This window comes from Chamaea fasciata, unplaced genomic scaffold (assembly GCF_029207755.1).
Source record: "Chamaea fasciata isolate MVZ Bird 193981 ecotype frontalis unplaced genomic scaffold, bChaFas1.0.hap1 SCAF_7, whole genome shotgun sequence".
Lineage (NCBI taxonomy): Eukaryota > Metazoa > Chordata > Aves > Passeriformes > Sylviidae > Chamaea > Chamaea fasciata.
The window spans coordinates 4,679,789-4,700,974 of NW_027094092.1; the positions used below are offsets into that span (position 1 = coordinate 4,679,789).

The window sequence follows — 21,186 nt, forward strand, 5'->3', positions numbered from 1 at the left end:
ACACCGTGGACTTGTGTCCGGGGGCAGCTTCTGAAAAGCTGCAGCGCTCTTGGCAGTCAGAGGGAGCTCCTGGACATGGATGGTGCTGGTGCTGCTGAATTCAGTCCACTGGGGCTGCCAGCGAGCAGGCACTGCAGTTCAGTCTTCCCCAGGGATTTCTCGCGGATTTTCTCGTTTGCCTCGTTTATTTCTGTAGTGGAAGGCCTCCGTGTTTTTCACCCTACCTTAAGCTGCACCAGGGGAAGTTTAGGCTGGATATTAGGGGGAATTTCTTCACAGAAAGGGTGATTGGGTACTGGAATGGGCTGCCCAGGGAGAGTCACCATCCCTGGGATGTGGTGGAGGAAAGGCTGGATGTGGCACATGGTCTGGTTGATGAGATGGCGTTTGGTCATAGCTTGGACTCAATGAGCTCAAAGGTCTTTTCCCACCGAGTTAATTCTGTGATTCTTTCGTAGGCGCTGGCCTTTCAACCAGAACCATCACGCTGAATTGTGCATTGAAAACCTTAGTTAATCAGAATTTTGTAGCAGCTGACCTTACAACATGGGCAATTAAACCTTTCTGTGTGAAGTTAGGTCAGGAAGAAATTCTGCCCATTTACAGTAATCTAGGTTTTTCCTTTGTTGCTGTTCTTAACTATCCTTTCAAGATCTATTAATCATTTCTGGAGGTGTGGTATGTAAGTTAATTTAAAAGTTGGTCTGACTTCTTTTTTTTTCTCTTCAAGTGACAAGAAGGTGAATATCAGCTTGAGCAAAGATGTTATTCTAGTTGGAATAAATAGTGGGGGTGGAGGGGGTTGTGACTTTCCTATCACAGCTTTCACTTTGGTCCTAATAATATTGCACTTTCTTCTCACCTCACTCTAGTTGTTATACTTCAGGTGAATTCATTTTTATTTCAGAAAAAGCTGACAAGAAAGGGCAAACTTTGCGAAGGAACAGAAACTGCTCATTTTGATATTCTGTCCCAGCAACTAGATTTTTTTTTTTTTTTTTTTTCATTAGCGTGGTGATGCCTTAAAACAGCTGCCTTCAAGGCAGCAGAGCAGCACAGGGAGCTCCCCGGGCTCTGAGCACAAGATCTGTGTTGTGCTGCTGCTCCATGGCTACTGGCCAGACACACTGTGCCCGGGGAGCTGTGCAGGGGGCAAAGGCTGGGGCTAAAACTCCAAGCAAAGTCTGCACACTGAGGTTTCTGTGCTTGATTTCTCAAATATGAGATGGGGTTGCTGAAAGTAGGCGGGTGAGTCCGTCCTGAAAATTGCGGTGTGAAAAATTTCACTTGTTACAAGCAGCTCCCCCGAGTGAGAGTCAGCAATTGTGCTTGTGGAAACGTGGCCTTGGGTCTCCTTCCACTCCCTTGCTGTGTTTTCACTATTCCTATCTACTCTTTTACATTTTTTAATGGGAATTTAATGTAAATAATCGGTAACGTGCCACTAATCCTTTGTGTAAAATTTTACTGCCTCTAAAGAGGGTGTTACTTTGTAAGCAAAGTGGGGTCCAGAGCTTATTTCCATTGACTTCCGCGAGCGTTTTGTCTAGTCTTTCTGATTCCACCTTTATGGATTTCCAATGTTTTAGTATCATTGTCATGAATGAAATGTGTTTTGCAATAACTCTGCAGTAAATGTCTTGTCAATATTCACCCTCAATTAAATCTTGATCCACTTCAAATCGTTGGGCAGACCTCTCCTCATTTCAGTGGGAGATGAATTCTCAGTCTCTGTAAATGACTGTCAGATCTGGGATGAGAAGACAGAGGAACGTTGTTCCCCACCCAGGATAAACAGGGAGACTGTTTTGATATATTTTGCAGTCAAGCAAAAGTTAAAACCTTGTATAAACCTTGCCTTGTGTGCCTGGTGTTCTCCAGCTAAAGCAAGCCATTGTGCCTGTGGGTTAAATGGTAGATTATACAACACGGAGAATGGCAAAGTGTATTTACCCACGTGCACATCTGAACAGGGCTGCACTAACAGGCTGCAGGGATTTTCCCTCTGGTAGTGCCAAAGGAGACTCTTTTGGCTATGAAGTGGTATCTGATTTTGGTATCATGCTATAAAACATGGCACTTATTTTAAATAAATGTACTGTTCGTCATAATGAACTATCAAATAATTACCCTATGTGAACTGCTTTTCATAATTTAGTATCTTTAAATATGCTAAAAAGTATATCTGCTCCCATGAATGCTGTGAGCAGAAGCCCCTGATAATTAAGTCATTTTCTCTTTGGGAAGAATAGAATTACCATCTAAAATATTTATAGGAAATATTTCAAGGAATGTACCAAGTTCACTTTGAAATCACCATTTCCTATAGCTCGAGTTCAGCAGCAGTTAAAATATCTTTGCATAACACTGGAAGAAGTTAAAAGTGTTATTGGTCTCTATTTTATCCTAAGTTCTATTGTCAATGATAAAATTCCCAAATGTACCAAATAGAGAAGAGGGGACAAGGAGAGCAGAAAAGAGACACTAGATTTTTGAATTAAGAAAATGTCTGATTAGTAAAGTTTGGGATTGAAATGTAGAAAACTTGGGAAAAAAACTAAGATGACCAGAAGTTTTGGTGCTGAGCTACGAAATTGGCCTAGAACTCACGAGATGCATTTTTCAGCCCTAGATAACTTTCTGACTGTGGTCCTCTGAATCTCATCCAAAGCTCATTGAAGCCAATAGGATTTTCCCACTGATCTCAGCAGGCTTTAAATCATGCGTTTGATCCTGAAGTTCTTAGACAACAGATGAGAAAAATTTAAATACTGTACTTGGAATTCTGCCTCGCTCAGGACTGCAGATTTACATGTGAAATACAGCATGCAGGCTCAACCATGTCTCCATCTTGATGCCAGCTTGGCCATCTAAACAGCTCAGAAAAATATATTGCAGTCTCCAGGCCTGTAAGAATTTGAAAAAGGCTTTTTCTTTACGCCTGCCAAGGGTCCTTCATTGCAGCTATAGTCTGAAAAGTCACGTCAAGGCTGTGTTTTCCATGTTTTTCAGCATTTCAGTGTATTATTTAAAGAACTTCCTTACAATGAGCAGGTTATCGGTTCATTATGCAGATGAAAAAGAAAAGATTAGGGATGAAAGTCAGCTGCCTCTGAAATCAGTAGTGTTTGCTCCTCAGTTCTGTAAAGAAAGGATGTACTTTCAAGAGTTAGTTTGGAAGACCAATTCTTTCCGATAAAGGCGTGGGCAATAAAGTTTCATACTAGAGGCCTAAATTAATAGAGTACCCTTCTAATTCTGACTGCCGTTCAGCCATACAGTTACTTGTTGAAGATGTAAACACAAGTTTTTGAAACAGTATGTGAAATTCCTGTGGATTTCTTAAAACCTATCAAAACACTCAATAAATAATTTTAATTCAAAAAGAAATTTTTTTCAGTTTCTGCTTATGCTTGTGATGCTGCAGTCCCATACAATCGTGCTTTGGGAAGGGTAAGGGAAACAGCTAATCCACACTCCACCTTTATAATAAACCTATTTATAATGTGGGTCGAAGAAGAGAGCTTTTTAAGTTAGATTGTGTGGACTTGAAAGCATCCATGCTGAATATTTTATGTGAAGCTTGTCAAGGGCCCTTGCTAAAATAGCTTAAAAGCAGTATCACAGTTGCCTTCTTATAAGCATTGCACAGAAGAAACATGCTGAAGGGTTTTCAATATTGCCAGAAGTTGATATATATTTTTTTTAGGTGTCAGATTTTATGTGCTGTATATATATGTGCATGCTCATGTGAACAAACACCTATCTCACCACATTTTTGCAGAAGTTTTATTTTATATAATGTATGATGTCCCTTAAGGTACAGTAAATTTGGAGTTGGAGGCTTGATATTGTTTTTTGGGTTTTTTTTTTTAATTTAAAAGTTACAGGGTCAAACTAAGCAAGAGTTCCTCAGCTTCCTATTTTCATTAAAGGAGACCAAAAGCAGCACCTGCAATCCATCCCAGCTGCTTTATGTGAACTAATTGTACCCTTTGCAAAAAGGGCTTGTCTTTCTCTGTTGCCCATATGAGAGCCAAGGAAACTGCCTTGCACCAAACGTTTGACCTCTGAACAGCCGAGTTTAGCTCCGGTGTTAATAGACTTGCATGCACTGTGGCTAATAAAAACAGATCACATTTGGTCCTGATGCACTGTAAGAAATAAAGCAACCTCTGTAAGGATATCATGAAAGTGGTGTGAGCATTGCAAAATGTTAAAAATGACTGACAGCCATTGCTTGTGTTTTGAATTAGTTAGCTAATTCACCTGGCCAAACACATGTTGCAATCAAGCAACTAGGCAGAGCCGCGACAGTGAATACTGCTCTCCCTTTTATAAATTCATATCTGCAGGAAGGAGTGGAGCTGCTCTAACAATTTGATGTACAAAGTCTGGGAGGGCTCGTGTGTTTCGATGCGCAAAGTGTGTCAGACTATTTCAACTTGCCAAATCATCGTGCTGATTTCACTGCTTGATTGCACTTGCAGAGCATATTATGCAGCCCCTTGTCTACATATGGATATAGGTAGATATGAAAAAATCTATGGACTGTGTTGCATGTAAGTGTGTTTCTGCACACATGCATAGAGGTGTACTGGCTTTGAATGTAGGAGATGTCGAGGCCGCTTCTCTAGTTTTCTGTTTGGTTTTTAAAGAGTATTTCCTTCATACCTCCTGAAGGAGAAATTTCTGAGGAAGTGTTTTTAACCACTGGAGTATTGTATAAACTGAAGTCACCATCCCAGCAGTCTTCCCTTCGCCCTTTTTTTTTTTCGTAGCAAGGGAGTGGTAAGCTAAGGAAATGGCTCTGGCGATGGGTCTCCAGGGGGCAGCTGTAATCTCTTGCATCCCTGGAAGAGGAAGGGTTCAGATGGATCCCACTATGCTCTGAAAGTATATCCCCAAAATATGGTATAACTCAGTTGTTTCATCTCAGTCATAGAAAATTCTGGCCATCTGGGGCCTCGGTTTTGTACTTTTAAAGAAAAGATTTGTATGGATTAACTTCTTCAGGGGATTGTAGCCAAAATACGGTGCAGAACTTGATTTTTACCCTACCTTCTACTAAAAAGTTTGTTTTCTAATGCTTATAAAAGACATCATGGTGACCTCTGGGTTTTATTGTGCTAGTCAAAATGAGTTCTTCTGATGATAAAGGCAGGAGAAGGCTGAGTAAGAGCTTGTATTAGAGAATGGAAGGCAGCAGGGCCTTATAAAGAGGGTACCATGCGTAGTTTTAAAGTGGATGCTGCTAATAGAAATGCACCTTTTTCATATCTTCTGTGCTCTCAGAAGCAAAGCAATATCAAAGAGCAGGACAGCAAGAGATGACTTATTGGAAAATAAATCATGGGTGAAATTTCGAGCCCTGAGTTGGGTGAGAGCTGCATTTCACACATGCTGATCCCGGCGTGGGGTGTTCCTGGGTGGAGGCTGCTGCATACCAATGCTCTCTGCTCCTTTCGGCACCGCGCAGAAGGAGTCACTGCAGGGAGTGGCAGCTCTGCCTGTCTGCTGAGGTGAGGCAGACAGGAGTGGCAGACTGAGCAGTGACTCAAATGGGAGAGAGTAAGCAATATCCAGGTGTTAATTGGTAATATAACCCCATCTATTTTTCTTCTACTGGTTGTCAGCTCTATGACATGAGCAAGCCTATATAAAGGAGTTGCCTTTTAGAGGCAGAAGATTATTATTTCACTACAGCAGGAAAAGGTGATTTAGCAAAGAGGAACCCTAGTTCACAGTTTGGTACTGAAGTTGTCCTTAGAACAATTCACTCTAGCTGATAGAAATACGTGAGAAATGTTACTGTGGTCTCCTCCCCACTGTCACTGAAGGGATGTCTGTAGGTTCTGAAAGCCCTGTGAGCATGAGGCACCATCTCTTACAAAAATGTTTTCTGAAGGATGTTTATTTTTTTTTTTACCACCGCCATCTAGGTCTCAGTCTATTAATCCGCATAAAATATGTATTACGGCCACGTGACTTAATCTCCTGTATCCCAGGGTGTTTATTGCTGTCAGTATCTGATAACCTGTGGTAATAAAGTAAAAAATATTTCCAAGATTTGACCCTTAGTGATGTTTTTTAATGAAGTGAATATGCATATACATACGTACCAAGTTTTCTTATCTCATGCTCTATATTTCAACCTGCGTGAAGTCACATTACAGAGCTTCCCCCTGCTGCCATCAATACCTGGGAGTGAGCCAGGAGCCAGGGGCAAAAGTGAGTTTCCACATTCGCCAGGCATGGTCCATTGGAGAAGGCAGCTCTGTTGCTTTCTTGTGCCTTTGCTCATCTGTCATTGTGGCAATGCATAATGACATTTCAAACTGCTAGCATGGAAATAAGATAAAAAGTGTTTGGGACAACTGGGAAATTTCATTTAGACAGAATGTCAGACCCTAGTCTCCAGTGGAAATACTGTAGGTTTACCATGTCCAGCTTTGCGATACCACTTGATGTGAAATTAAATCAGAGGCCAGCCATGAAGAGGAGAGCAATTGAGCCTGTTCGGTTTTAGTTTGTTGTACAATTCTGGTACTCCTGGTCGCTGTGCCTTGCAGGAGTAAGTTACAGTGGGATAACCATTTATAGAGGTGTTTTGAAAGCGCGATTCGCACAGAAATGTCTTTCAATTCCTCGCCTTGCCTTGAAGTTTGAAAAGTTTGTTAAATCTCCAAAATCCTTATTGTGGCCCTCATTGTTCCCGTGGATGGAGTCGATGCCGGCTCACAGTGATGTTGCTTTGCACAGTAACCTAACACTGATATTTCAGGACAAATAGGCACCAGCGTGGCTCCTGAATGGGTGAGTTACATGTATTCATAAGCTGTTCCATTCATTTCTCTGACATGGAAAAAAAGGGTAGGGCTGCTTTCATCTGGCTGCCAACCCTTTTATCTCTGAAGAATCAAATTTCAGGAAACCTTTCTGCCTAGGTCAGGATCTCAAAGGGTCCTGTAATATTTGAAAAGTTTAACATCTTAATTCTGGTAATTTTATGGAGAACGTTTCTTTTCCCACCGAGAGGGGAAAACAAAGCAGCCCCCCAAAACAAAAGAGAAACCAATAAAAAAAGACTAAAGCGAAACACAGGTTTGGAGACGTGGGGCTTAGTAAAAATGTGTTTAGTGGTACTTCACTTCCTACTATTCAGGACAGTGCATTGTTAGAGCTGATGCAGTGTTTATACACATTGTGGTTATGGCTGTAGTCAGGGCTATTGTTGAAGGATGTTATACAGACATTTATCATAGTATGTCAGTAAACCCATTGTAAAAATGTCCTAGTAGTTAAATGAGGCCTAGATTTAATGAGGCTGTAAGAAAGGACCATTTTTTAATCATACTGTAAATAAGGTTCCTGTAGCAATGTCATTGGGATTAACGTGCAGGTTTTCTTTTGTTTCAAAATAGGAGCGATATCTCCCTGAAGTTAGGCAGGCATTTTAGGAATACACTCCTGCAAAGCCTTTGAAGCAGGAGATTTGTGGTCATACTTCCACTGCACAATGTTCGTAAATGAAGGTGTGACATTACGAAAAATTCAGACCTCCCTTCCAATAAGCTAAGGGTACAATATGGGAAATAAAATGGTAACACTTACAGAGTACCACGGTGATGGCTAAGTAATACACTGCCAGTGACAGAAAACTCTCTGCAGTACTTTTTTAAAAAGATACTCAACATAGTCCCAAATTTTAGTACTATTCCATTTGCTAATAGCGAACTGAGTTTAATGTTTTTAACACCCCTGCCGCTGAGAAATATAAAAATGTGGCTCATAACCATTAAGATTTTGCACATCAACATTTATTTTCCTTGTAGCTGTGAAAGCAGCCATCTAAAACTTTAAAAGGTAGTTATTTTAACTACGTTTTAGCTTTCTGCATATATTTTCAATCTGATGTACTTTCTGTGAAGTATAGGGGGTGTGCCTTACGTTTAAATTAGAAAGCATGAAAGTGTAAGGGAAAATATAATTTTGACCATTCAAAAGGGCACTGTCAACAGCAGAAGATTAGGATGGGAAGAGTGGCTTTATTGTTCTTCATGTAGTTGTTTTACAGCAGGAGTGCATTGTTCTCTTTAAAGCTGTAGTTTGATGGTGAAGCTGTGAGTTTTGCTGTCAGGGAAGCAGTTCCTGCCTTAAACAACCAGTCCTGAGCCCAGCGCTATCGTTCCCCAGTCCCATATTTGAGCTGCTTGAAGTTTTTAACGCTGTAAAACCAAATAACCAAAAGGAATTTTCCATTTTTGTCGACAAGGGTGTTGTCAGTGGTCTCATCTCAGGCCCATCAGTATCACCAGAAGAGAGCAGTGGCTGTGGCAGGGAGGACCAGGGGAAGCTCAGGAGGGAAGCAGGATGTTTTCTAATTGGTTTTGCTTACAGAGAAAAAACACCTTTCTGCCAGCATCTCTCTGTAGCCTCTGTAGATAGAATTGTGCCTGTCCACTTGCAGGGGGCAGCTATTCCCAAGGGGAAGGCAGGGCCACCCTGGGCTCCTGCCTGTCCCACAGCCTGCTGAGAGCTCTGGGATGGAGCGTCATTTCATTCCAATTCTAGTACTGCTGGCTTTAAGAGGAAGACCCAGACAATGGAGAAAAGAAAAAGAGAATTCAGGATGAGGATATTTGAGTCCATGGCAGCAGCCAAACCCACAATAGCTTTCCTTTTCCACGAAGAAAACTTTTGACTCAGCTGGGGACTTGCCCTGTTAGTGTGCAAGGTTTCCCTTTGGCAACGTACTTCCTTTCAGCTGCTTAAACCTTTTTGGGGGCACTGCTAGGGTAGTGATTCCAAGTGCTTTATCCTACAAGAGTAGATTCCTACAGCTCTCTATTTAGAAGGCTATTTAATGTTAGTTCTCTATTCATTTGGAAATAATGGTGTTGGGGGGAAAAATAATTAAAGTGGCTTCAGAAAGTAGTTAATTATAAAGCCTACCATGGCCTGAAGTATAAAATACATTGCAGTCTGAGAAATCATGTAGGGGAGCATTACTAAAATAATTAATTTAAAATTTTACATATATCACCCACACAGCAAATGCCTTGGCTGCTGCTAAAATGAGTCCAGCGCCCTTCAAAAACTGAGCATCTCTCATATCTCCCACTCACTCCCTTTTAGATATCCTTGTTTTCTTCTTTATTCTAAACATGCATTTTGTGTTAAGAACATCAATTTTGGAGAAAGTCTTTGGGCAAGAAATTAAATCCCCGCTGTGTTTATTTTAGCATTATCACTGTGTTTTGTGGAGCCAGGGCCGAACTCATTGAGTGCCTGATCTGGCACGGGCAAGAGGTGCACAGACCTGACTCCCGCCAGAAATGCTGTGCTTCCTTCATCTGGTGATCCTGCATGGATCTGACTCAGGTAGGGTCAGCCCTTGTGCTGTTCTTGGGGCATTTACGGCCCTGACAACTCTCAGAGGGTACCAGAGGTGTGTGGCAGAGGGTATCAGCAGTGTGCTGGCCTTGCACCACCATGGCCTCCCATCAAGGCAACCCTTTAAATTCAGCACCCTTGCACCAAATTTAGGGTTCTTTCTGTGCCACTGTGCTTGCCTAGTAGGCAAGCCAGATAGGATTAAATATTGCAAAGCCTCACCTCTGAGTGCAGGAAAAGAGCTGCTGGATTGTGGTCTTTGAGGGCAAGGGGTAGTTTGGTTTGGGTTTGGGGTTGGTTTTTTGTTGTTTTGGGATTTTTTGGTGTTTTTTTTTTTTTTTTTTTTTTTTTTTGGTATGGTTTTTTTGGTTTTTTTTGTTTGTTTGTTTTGTTTGGTTTTTTTTTAATTTACTTTTGAAGAAACGAGAATGTGTCCTGTGCAGGTTCAGGTTCTGTGCTCACACCCAACCCCTACCTGTGCTCAGTAGCTGTCATCACTATGTGGTGATTCCTGCCTCTTGTCTGTCTGATTTCTGGTTGGTGCAGGTTCTTGACATCCAGTGCTTTATCAAACATAGGCTGCTTGGCACCTATTACTACTGATCTCAGCATTGCTAATAAACAGCAACATCAAGGCCATATTTTCTGGTTCCTGTCAGACCACTGCTTTCCTGGGTGAAATAAAAGTCCCATTAACATGCTCCTCCTCATCGGCTCTGACAGTTTGATTAATTAGGCCCCCTCTTTAGATGACCTCTGCACTGACACGACAAGGAGGTGAATATAAAATGAATAGTTTGCCCACATAATGGCCTATTGCAAGTTTCAGATTTTTATCAGATCAGACTGAAGTCCAGGGCTTGTATTAAAACCCCCAGTGTACGGCAATATATGGCTGTGGGTTATGAACTGCAGGCTTTACAGCATGCTTAAGGAATTAAAACCAAACCAATCCCAGCCATCCTGATATATTGACTTCTTCTCTGAGAATTAATCTTTCCTTTACTCTCTTGGCCATACAATACAAATCTAATTCATTTACATTATCAAATAAAATGACCTTTTGTTTTCAAAGGATTTTTTATTGCCAGAAAATACAGTATGTTAACTCTGTGGTTACTCAGCCTCCCATAAAATACTAATGTAAAGCCATTATTCTAGTGCCACTCTATTTAAATGTCAGTCTGCCTTTCTATTATAAACCACCAGTTCATAGGCTGGTAACTCATCAGTAAAAAAATTTACTTCAGCCGAGAACTTGTAATATGAGCTCACAACTTTTCTTTCAATGCATATTTTTTTTTAAAAAATGAGTATATAATATCCCAAGGGGTGAATATGTAATTGTGAAACTACAGCATGGCTGGAGCACCTCTCCTGTGGAGACGGGCTGAGAGAGTTGAGGCTGTTCACCCTGGAGAAGAGAAAGCTCCAGGGTGACCTTCCAGCTTTCCAGTACCTGATGGGGCTGCTGGAGAGGGACTTGTAGAAGGGCACCAAGTGACAGGACAAGGGGAAACGGCTTCAAACAACAGAAGGTAGGCTTAAATTAGATATTGGGGAGAAATTCTTTACTGTGAGGGTGGTGAGGCCCTGGCACAGGTTGCCCAGAGGAGCTGTGGCTGCCCAACCCCTGGAAATGTCCAAAGCCAGGTTGGCTGGGGCACTGAGCAGTCTAGTCCTGTGGGAGGAGTCCCTGCCCATGGCAGAGAGTTGGAACTAGGGAGGTGTGAAGTTCCCTTCCAGCCCAAGCCAATCCATGGCTCTGTGGATTGTAGCACCAGAAACAGCAGTTGTTGCCCACTGCATGGTGCCTCTGGCTGGAGCAGTCTGGAATTTTGACTGGTGGTCACTGAGAAAGACATCTTCCCTGTCTCATTTTTCTGCTGTTTACTTCCACTTAATTATTTTTCCATTAGCTCTCTTGAGAGGAATTAGGTGTGGCCTCAGAGAGGTGTGGGGGTCAAATCTTCTTTCTCTCAAGGTAATAACTGGGATGAACATGAATAATATTTTGTAGATCAAGTAACTGACACAGATGCAGAAGTTCTGCTACGTTGGTTTCTAATAATTCTATTATTAGAAATATTATTCTATTATTATTAGTTTTTTCACCAGAAGAGTCAAATTAACCCTCCTTCAGTCTGTGGTAATCCCCATCTCCCACAAACCTTGTTGAAAGGACAAACACGAAGGTGGGGGACCTTAGGATTATATGTTGTGTAAGTGACCCAGCTGTCATCAGAGTTTCTTGTTTAATCTTGAGGGCAACAAAAACAAGTGACCCATTGCTTAAACAGATCCTTTTCAGTTAAAATAATGTTCTGTTTACCTTTGTGATGTCAGGTCATCTCTCCTGTCTTTCCTGCTGCTTTTTTTTTAATGACCCTTACGTTTTTTCTTCAATCTCTTCTGTCATATTTTCCCCTTTGTGTTCATCTGTTGATGAAGTAACTGCATTACTTTAATTGATTTGCTGAATTGGCTCGTCCATAAGACAGCTCCTCCAGGTAATAACCTGAAAACGTTTGCTCACATTACTGTGGCCATGCTTGAGTGCTGCGGCACTTGGAGTTCTCGTTGGTTTGGGAGTGCACTGCGCCATTTCTGCAAATTGTTGTTCGGTTTCCCTGAGACAAGCAGAGCAGCAGGGAATAAATGTTTATTTATACTATACATACATATAAATGTATCCACACACAAGTGCACATGTTGTACACATCAGGTATGGGATTTTCTGTTTGCATGAGCTTCGCTTGCAATCAAGTCTCCTGAGGCTTCCTGAGCTGAGACGGAGGTGTGATATGCATTTTGAGTTCCATGATCATCCCTTTCCTTAGATGACTTCAAAGAAGAAGTTTGTTGGTAGACAGAATTTGGCAAATGAGGTAGCAGTGGTTTTTGATGAAGACTGGACAGGAGCTGGTAACTTTCCCTTCCTGCAGACTCCATAGCTGGGTCACGGTTTTCAGCAAAGGTGAAATTTCGAGTATGTCAGACGTTAAATTTCTGCATGAAGCAAGGTTTGTAATAAATGAAGAAAATGAACCAAACCTGCATAGCTTTCAAATAAAGGACACTTCCCAAAACTTATGATTGAACAGTAAACCAGCAAACACAGCTTAAGACCAAGCCATGATATTTTATACTGTAACCGAAATGCCAACTAAGCATGTATTGTGACACTGGAAACTCAGTTTTCATCTGGTTAGTGAGGGTAAGAGTCTTTACATTGAGCTTCAAGAATAAGCTGGAACGGAAGGCAGCACAGCTTCAGACAAACAAGAAATGCTGGGAGTATCCTGTGACCTAATTATAACTGTTTCCATTCTTTTCTGTAAATATTTAGAAGATTACGTTACCAGTTTCTACAATTAAATATTGTGGGCTGTGCATGTCTGGAAGACTTAATGCATGTGAGCCTTGTTTGGTTTTCCTAGCAGGCATTCTGGAAAGTTTCAGTTTCTTATTGAGGAATGCTAGCCAGCATTTTGCGCAAAACATAAATAAAAATAGTGATGGTGTTTATAGATAAACAGCACCATCTGGCAATAAGCAATCTCAGTGTCTTATTTTAAGTCATCAGAGTAGCTAACAATAATTGAGTTATTGGTAAAGACTAATGGTGAAAATCATGGAGGGCAGAACTCTGTGTCTTCCATCTGATGGACTTAATGCAAATGACTTAGGCATATATTCTGGCAAATTTATTCTTGGGTTACCCAACCTAGTTCTGCACAGTCCCTCCACAAACGGTGCTCTGTCTAGACTGTTCTGAGCCTGAATTATTTAGTACTTCTAAAGCACTTGAAAGAGTTTTTGAAAGCCTTCAAGTTCCTGTGATTGTGATGAAGGTTTGTGCTTAGTGTGTTCCTTTGGGTTGGTTTTGGTTTATTTCTTTTTCAGAAACATCAAACTGGTTTGATAATTGTGGAAATTAGAAGGGGAGAAGCATGGGCAACTAAGCCAGAACATAAAGGCACAAATACCCAAACCTTTTTCTTCGTGGTGTTATGTGGTAGAGCTCCTCAATATAAAAAAGACACACCTTACCTGTAGGTGCCATTAAATGTTGTGTGTATTAGGAGCATATATAGGAGCTGAAACACTACATAAAAAGATGTGTCTGGAATTTGTCTGGTCTGTGGCATTAATTAATGAACAAGCTATCACATCTGCTGACCCTCATAGCCTTTTGGAGGAATGACAGATTTTATCGGTGCTAAAGAATTCTGTTTTAAGGAGCATTCCAAATAATTAAATATCCAAAGGCTGTTTCTTAGGAGCAAGAACCAATTTCACTCATAGGGCAGGTTAACATAACTACTTTGGAGTGTTTTATTTGTTATACTAACTTATATCTGGCAACATTTCTTTCATAACTCACTGAAACGTAGCTTGTTTTAAAGGCTGACATGTTTCCATTAATATTTTCCAAATGCTGCTTTTACAAATATATAAAATATTCAACAGAAACTACTGGATGTAATCAGACCTGTTCAGATTTTGCTTTTGTACATGTCAAACACACATGTCAGTCCTACCCCAGTGGATTGAAGAGATGCACTATTAAGTGCGTGTTGGGGGAGAGATCTTTACTTTTTCTTTTTTTTTGCTCTACTTTAATGTGTGTTGTCATCACAGAAGCAGAACTGCTAGTAAAAGCCTCTCCCAGACTGACCTGGGGTGGAAGCTTTGTCAATTTACATTTCCTGCACAGATAATAAGAGGAATGTAAAAAATTAATTTAAGATGTGGTAAAATAGCGTATTATGATCACGCGTACTGTAAGAAATGAAGCACCCAAGCGTCGTTCTTAAACATGCACAGTTGTTGAGCAAAATTGAAGCAAAATTTTTAGACAGCTGCTCTTTTTTCCTTTTGTTTCCTCTTTCCCCTGGCATGTCCCTGGGAACAGACATTTGATTTATGTTGTGGTGTGCCTCAGGACCAGAGAGCTCCTTCCTTTAGGCAGATATTTTAAGATTCTCTCTGTTTTTATGAAGACCACAAAATTTTACCATAGGAGCTTGAGTCATTTAAGTTCTTTTCAGTACTGCAGCATCCTTTGATGCTTCAAGGGCGCATGCACCCTGCACTGGGAGGCAGTATGGGAATGAAGGAGTAAATGTGCTCACTCCAGGACGAGAAGCAGTTCTGCAAGTCAGTCCAGGATGTGTTCTGTAGGTCTGAGCTGCTGCCTCGGTGCAACACCACTGCCGTGTGGGGAAACACCGTGTACTTAATGTGCGGATCCCTTTGAGTCTGGTCCTAACTTAAACCAGGTCTATCCTTCAAGCCAGCCCCGACTATATGCAGCGCAGAAATATGTAAGCTCTGACACTTGCTTCTATTCGTAGGCCTTTGTAATTCTGTCCTTTTTAAAAGTAGAATGAAATTAGCCCTTGAGTCAAGTTTGAATTATTTTCATATTTTGGGGATATTAAAATATCTCCCAGATCTCATTAAGTAAAGCCCTAAATAAAATAATTGCTATACAGTTAGGGATTGGAAAGCCTCAGAAGGTTTGGAGGAAATTTCCTCTTTGATGAGCAATGCGGATACTTAAGCAAAGGTTGTCTGGATCATAAGCTTGAGAAATTCACCTACTCCCTTCCTCTCCTTTCCAGTGTCCACTGGCTTCCCGGTGGTGTCCACTGCTCTGCTTCATTGTGTTCTGTCCTCTGGGAGCCCTGTGCTCTGCTGAGTCCCGCTGTCCTCAGTGTCTTTTGATCCTCTGGGACATTACTGGGGTTTCAACCTCCTGCCTGTCTGCTCCTTTGCTCTCAAGTCTCTTAAACCCCAGTGTATTTTTATGTGTTTCTTTACTCAATTTCTTTTGGTTTTCTTTTTATTAAAATACATCTTCCTCACAGATGAGTGCTCTTAAATACTGTCTGTGGTGTTCTGGTGCTGTTAACACAAAACATGTGAACTGAATGGACAGTCATCTGCCAAAAATGATCACTAACCATTCCAGACATAGGATAGAACATGTCAGTGGCTGGTGTGGACTATCAGAGGAGAGAAATAAGAGAAAGCTATCCACAGAGGTAGCAGGCTGTAGATTTGGGACCAGAACTCAGTTACCTGTCAATAACAGCCGGGGCAGCAAGGGCAGAGATGTGCAGACACTGACAGAGGAAAGATGCAGGAGGGAATTATTTTCATGTACCATTTTCCAGCTATATGGATGGCTGAAGCTGCACTTGCTCCTGTCCTGTTCCTGTTTTATGTGATAATCTGGCCCAGATCAGCACATCCATGGAACACGATGTATGGCAGCAGTAAAGGTCCTGGATTTTTCTTTCCTTTCATAGCTCGCACAGATCCAGGCATGAATCTCTATCTGACAGGAGTTTAAACTAAAACCTGCAGCCACCAGTTTGTACAGTCTGAGGTAGAAATTGAGAACGACTTGGTGCAAGGAGTATGCCAGGTCACACTGGCTGGTGAGGTGATCCTGCAGTTTCTCATTGTGAAGCCCTGCTCCCTAGGGAGAAGGCACTGCTTGGGCTCTTTCCCTCCAAACACAGTGGAAGATGGGGGGTCGTGCTTCTCAAATGCTTTGTCATTTAGATAACCAGCGTTCAGGGGTTAGAGACTGTAAGTTAAAAGAGAGAGAGAGAGAGAAAACCTGCAAAACAAAACCAATCAAAACGACCAGCAGGTTGTTGAGGTTTCAGGTTTTTCTAACCTTGTGAAAATAGCTGAACTATGTTTTAGAGACTCCCTGACTTAAGTGCAGGCTGGTAATAAGGAGGTAGGTATAGCAACACGGTAACATAATTGCAGTACTGATAATTCACTTTTGTGAGAGCTTCAGCTGTTTAAAGATGCAGGGTAAGCAAAATCCCAAGGAGCCAGGCTCCGTGATGCTTCTTCCTGTTCTGTGTTATTATTCTCACTTTCTAAATGGGACACTGAGGCACAGCAGGTGAGTGCTAGTGGGAATGACATTCAGCTCGAGCCCCCAGGCTGTGCCTCTCACTGATGTCACAGCACTGCATATAATGAGCGCATTTAGGAAACAATTTAGCCTTTACCATTTCCTGGCGGTTGTTACATTATGAGAAAGCATTTGAATCTTCACTATAAAAAGGAGCTTAACCGAAAAAGTACTTTTGCCGCACCGAAGGCATGTTTCAGGGCCTTTACAGAAGCTGCTGCAAAATGTGCTTCCTCAACCCATTGTGCACTTGCCCTGCTCAGTCCTTTGTCTCGAGGCCCTCTCTCCTCCCTGCCCTTGTCCCTGTTCGTGCATTCCCGGTGGGCGCTCCGTGCACGCAGTCGGTGGCAGCGGGCGCGTGTGCTGCTGGCCCTGGCAAACCCCTGGCTGCTCTTGGGGGGCACCGAAAGCCTCTCGTTCTCCCTGCACAAAGGTCACTGTTGGTGGCTGCTTTGTCACTGCGCAGTCTGGGCTCTGCTGCTCCTCTGCAAGGCCACGGCTTTGGGCCAGGCCTGGAGCATCCCATTTGGGGATGTGTTTGTGGGGCAGTCCCGCGCGGAAGCGAGTCGGGGGGTGCACATCCATGTCCTGTCCCATCATTTCTGTTCTGCTGCTGGAAATGTCTCCCTCCCTCGTGAGGCAGGTCTGCGTGCTCAGTTTGAACGCTGATAAAAATAGAGAGCATTTTGTTATTGTTATTGGTCGTGTGGAAATGCTTCCCACTGGGATGCCTTTTAGATGCTCCCTCAGCTGTTACCCTGTGAGACAGACTGAGAGTTTTGCCTTCTGTGCTCTTTACTCATTGGATTAAGGATAAAATTGAAGCTTCCCTAAAAGACTGGGTAGCCTTAAAAATGAGTGAATACTTGGGATTAAAGACCTATGAGATAATTTATTTTTTCTAATCCTGTTTAGAAGTAACTATTGAAACAAATGGATTTACTGGTGGGGTTAAGAGGAAAATATGAATCTAGAAGTTCTCATTGTACATTTACCTTCTGAGTTGTTGAACTCTGAGGATCAGGTAATGAAATTCGTGAGTCAGAGAAGAGATTAAAGTAGGTTGTAGGAGTCACCATCTTTTAAAAGCGTTAAAGTTCCAGAAGGAGTTGACATTTCTGTGTTTCCTGGATGAACTTGGCTGAGGCTTTGTGTCTCCTTTCCTCATGTGGCAGTGTTGCTTCTGAGGTGAATGCATCGAGGAGCAGTTGATTTCTTGTGTCATGAAATGATGCTCCATTAGCTGTGCTTTTGTTGCGGGTTGTTTCGTTTTGATTTTTTTTTTTTTTTAATGAATTAGTAAAATAATAAAGCCATACAGTGCTTACTTGGGAGAAGGGAGAGCTGATCACCTGCTGAAGCTGCAGCTCTCTGCTGTTAAAAGCAGATGGATTTGTGTGTCCTGTCCGGGGGTTCTCCCAATGCACCTGTAAAAGGAGGATGAGCCTTGTTGGGAAGCTCAACATTCCCTCCTTCCTGGCATTATGTCAAGTAATGTCTGCATCTCTTGCAGCACAAGGTGTGAAGATAATTTGCAGCCTCCTGCGTAAGCATTCTTTTAATTGCAGAAAACAGAGCTTCCAAAACGCCAGGTGGAGGGGGATCTGTGGGGATTCCCGTGCAGAAATGAAGAACCGAGGAGAGCAAGGATGGGCCAGGTGTCTGCCTTTCATGAGGATATTCCCTGTGCCACATCTGGTGCCAGCATAGCTGCTCTCCCTAAATGATAAGGAAGCTTTGCAGTCAAGGCAAGGGCTGAGCTGTCAGGTGAGCCGGGGATCAGGAATTACTGTGCTGGTTTGATGGCGTGTGAGGGGTGCTGTGAAGTGTGGCGTGGTTTGACGAGCGGAGCCTCAATTAGGTTCTTCTGCACACGGCTGACATCGGGCGTGAGGACGTGTTCTGGTCCGTCAAACGTAAAATGACAAAATCATTTGTAATCTCTCATTACCGGTCCCTGCGGGTTCCCCGTCTGTGCCTCCCTTGTGGCATCATTCAACAGCCAATGACTTCCTGCTATTGCCAGCTATGCTTCAAAATGAAGGTTAGGAATTAACTGAAATCTTTTACTGAAGAGATCCATAGGAAAAAGAACTAGGTCAGATCTGAAATATTGCTACTAATGAGTAAGTAGCCTTTATTAATTACTTGCTCTTGATTGTAGTTTACCACGAGTGGGTATATGTGCTTTTAACCCTCTGATTCTCCCTCCCACCCCGTGGGAGGCAATGAGCAAAAGGCTGTGTGGTGCTTGGTTGCCAGCTGGGGTTAAACCATGACAGTGCAGCCAAAGTTCATTATCTGCATTTCTTCCCGAGATAGGAAGTGGTTTCTCACAGTAAGTAATGAGCTTGAAAATACCTTGCAGAAGGCACCTTACTCCGTGCACCGTTTTTTTTCTTCTAAATTATTCAGACATTGAGAGTGACTCTATTTAATTCTTAAGGATGCAAAGAAAGGCACGAACAGGAGTGAAATATCGCTCTCTGATACCCCTTGACAGGACGCTACCCACCTACAGGGCTGGCTTTGTCTTTCCCGCACGTATTTAAAGTTTTCTAGGATAACCAGCCGCTCACTGCCTGCTCATGGGATTCACAGCACACCGACCCCATCTCGTCTTCACTGCAACACAGCAAGCATCAGGTCACCTCCCTTGTGATCCCACCTAAACCTGAGCCCGTGCCATACAGATGTTTGCCTTCTTGGTGGGGTTCTGAACACATGCTTGGCTTCCTGGCAAGGCCTGAACTCCCTGCGAGGGGCAGGGACCCTCAGTTTGCCTGGCCAGTGTTCAGTGCTGTCAGGAGTTATGCACTGTTTCATGTTGTAAATGCCTGAAGCCTAAATCTGTAATCCAGGTGTTCTTCCAGTCATGCCTGCTCTTCTCTTTGATTTACCCGTTTTGTGTGAAAATCTTTAGTATATTAAATAAGTACTTGACCATCTTTTTTTTTTTTTTTTGTGCACATGCTTGCATAATGAGGAAGGTTTCTCAAAAGTTTTCTTGCAAGTGGATTCCCATGTGGCGCCTGTTAGTCACAGCTAATTACAGAGGTTGGTGAATGAGGAATATATCTGAGCTCAGGTTCCCCTCCTCCTCTTTCCACGGTGCTTCAGAAGCAAATAAAATAAAAATCCTGTAGACAAATCCAGGTTTTTCTGTGGTCGTAGTCTCCAAAGAGCTCCGGAGAAATCACAGATGTGGTTTCATGTTTCAGGTTTAACTATGTTGGAATAACTACAGTCTTATCTGCAGGAGAAATGCAAGTGGGGAAAGAATCATTAATTGACAGTGAAAAGTTTGACCCAAGCTCTGTGTGTTTGTTTGTTTTAAGCAGCTGAATGTTTAGCCAAATGATATTTTAACTTCTGACTGCAGCCTTGAAGGTTACAATAATCTCGACAGGTTAAAACCTAGGAATGTTAGAGGAAAGGGAACTTAGATACGTGTTTCAGGAAAGCCAATCCCGGCAAAGCAGAAATTCTTGTGGTTTAGTTGAGGCCAAGACACGACCTTCAGTTTTAATTCAGCTGCATACAAACCTCCTGCGAGGTGCACCGACCTTGCTTTCCAGCACAGGAAGGTTTTTGGGTGCTTCGGTGGGTGCAAAGCAAGGCAGCTGTGAGAGGTGAAACTTCACGGCTGAGCACGTGAGGAGCCCACAGCTCACAGAAGATGTTTGACTAACGTCTAATTTTCCTATCTTTTGTTAGTGTTCATTCAGGAAGTCTGCTAGCTTGAATGAGTTCCTGTGTGTGTGCAGCATGAGTATTATCCAGCAGGACTACATGGGATATGTCTATTATTTGTTACAAAGGCCCCAGTGACCTTCCTGCCCCTATATTAGCAGCGCCTGCTGTTTTTCCATACTGCTGATTGTCAGGAATGCAGATCATCCATATGACTGGGTACAATCCTCACTGGTCAAATTATTGTCTCAGGAAAACAAAATGCTTTAATTATAAAAAAATAAAAATTAGGGATGTAATCTCAGCAGGACATTCCCTCTTAAATGCATGTTTGAGGCTGGAAAGATGAATAATTTAGCGGGTAGAGGAGGCAGATTACATAATGAAATTACACAGGACTCTAATGATCTCTGTCTTGAACAGGTATGGGTTTTTTCAAGGTCGGTTTGTGGTTGCTTTTTGCCCCCAGTTTTTGTTTTCTGTTTTCAGAACTGCAGCACACAGAAGGCTTCAGGAGTAGCTTGAACTTTCAGAAATATGACTAGGGCTAGGACAGGAGTATCCTACCTAGCAAACAAAGTCTAAAACGGTTGCCTGACCTCTAGGAAATGCAGACATGGATGCAAACTCTTAAAATTAGCACAGTACTAAGAGCTGTGTAAAAGGTTATCGGTACCAAATCCAAATATTCCTGTATTTCATCGGAGCAATTGTCTTGTGTACTTGTTTGATAGGGAAAGAATTTATTATGCCATACCTGTGTCAGAATTGTATGATGTGTGTTGAAAAAGTTATATGTTGAAAAAGTGCTCCTAGAAGATGTACTTGTCATTGCTGCATGCTTGGGTTGGTGGATAAACCAGTGTCTCAGAACACCTTCGTGCTATGCTGGAGGAAACTGAAGGTATCCGTTTTCCTTGAGAGCTACTAAAAGAATTTTAAATGATAAGATCTCTTTTAAAAGTCGCTGTGAGGCTGAACATTGTGTGATGGAGATCTCTAGGAGGCTTAGGAGTTCAAAACCCATTTGGGTGACAGTGTTCTGGTATTAAAAGTGCTAAAAGGGGCAAGTTTGAGTTTAGTGAAATGCCGTGGCACAGATGCTGCCCCTAGCTGCCACATCGAGCCTCCTGTTGAACTGCTACTGC

The 21,186-nt window shown here is 42.3% G+C and overlaps 1 protein-coding gene across 2 annotated transcripts in view; it reads left to right on the plus strand.

The window, feature by feature from the left end:
- The window catches only part of MPPED2 (metallophosphoesterase domain containing 2), a 102,773-nt gene that overhangs the window by 75,385 nt on the left and 6,202 nt on the right, over positions 1–21,186 (plus strand). The window lies entirely within an intron of this gene.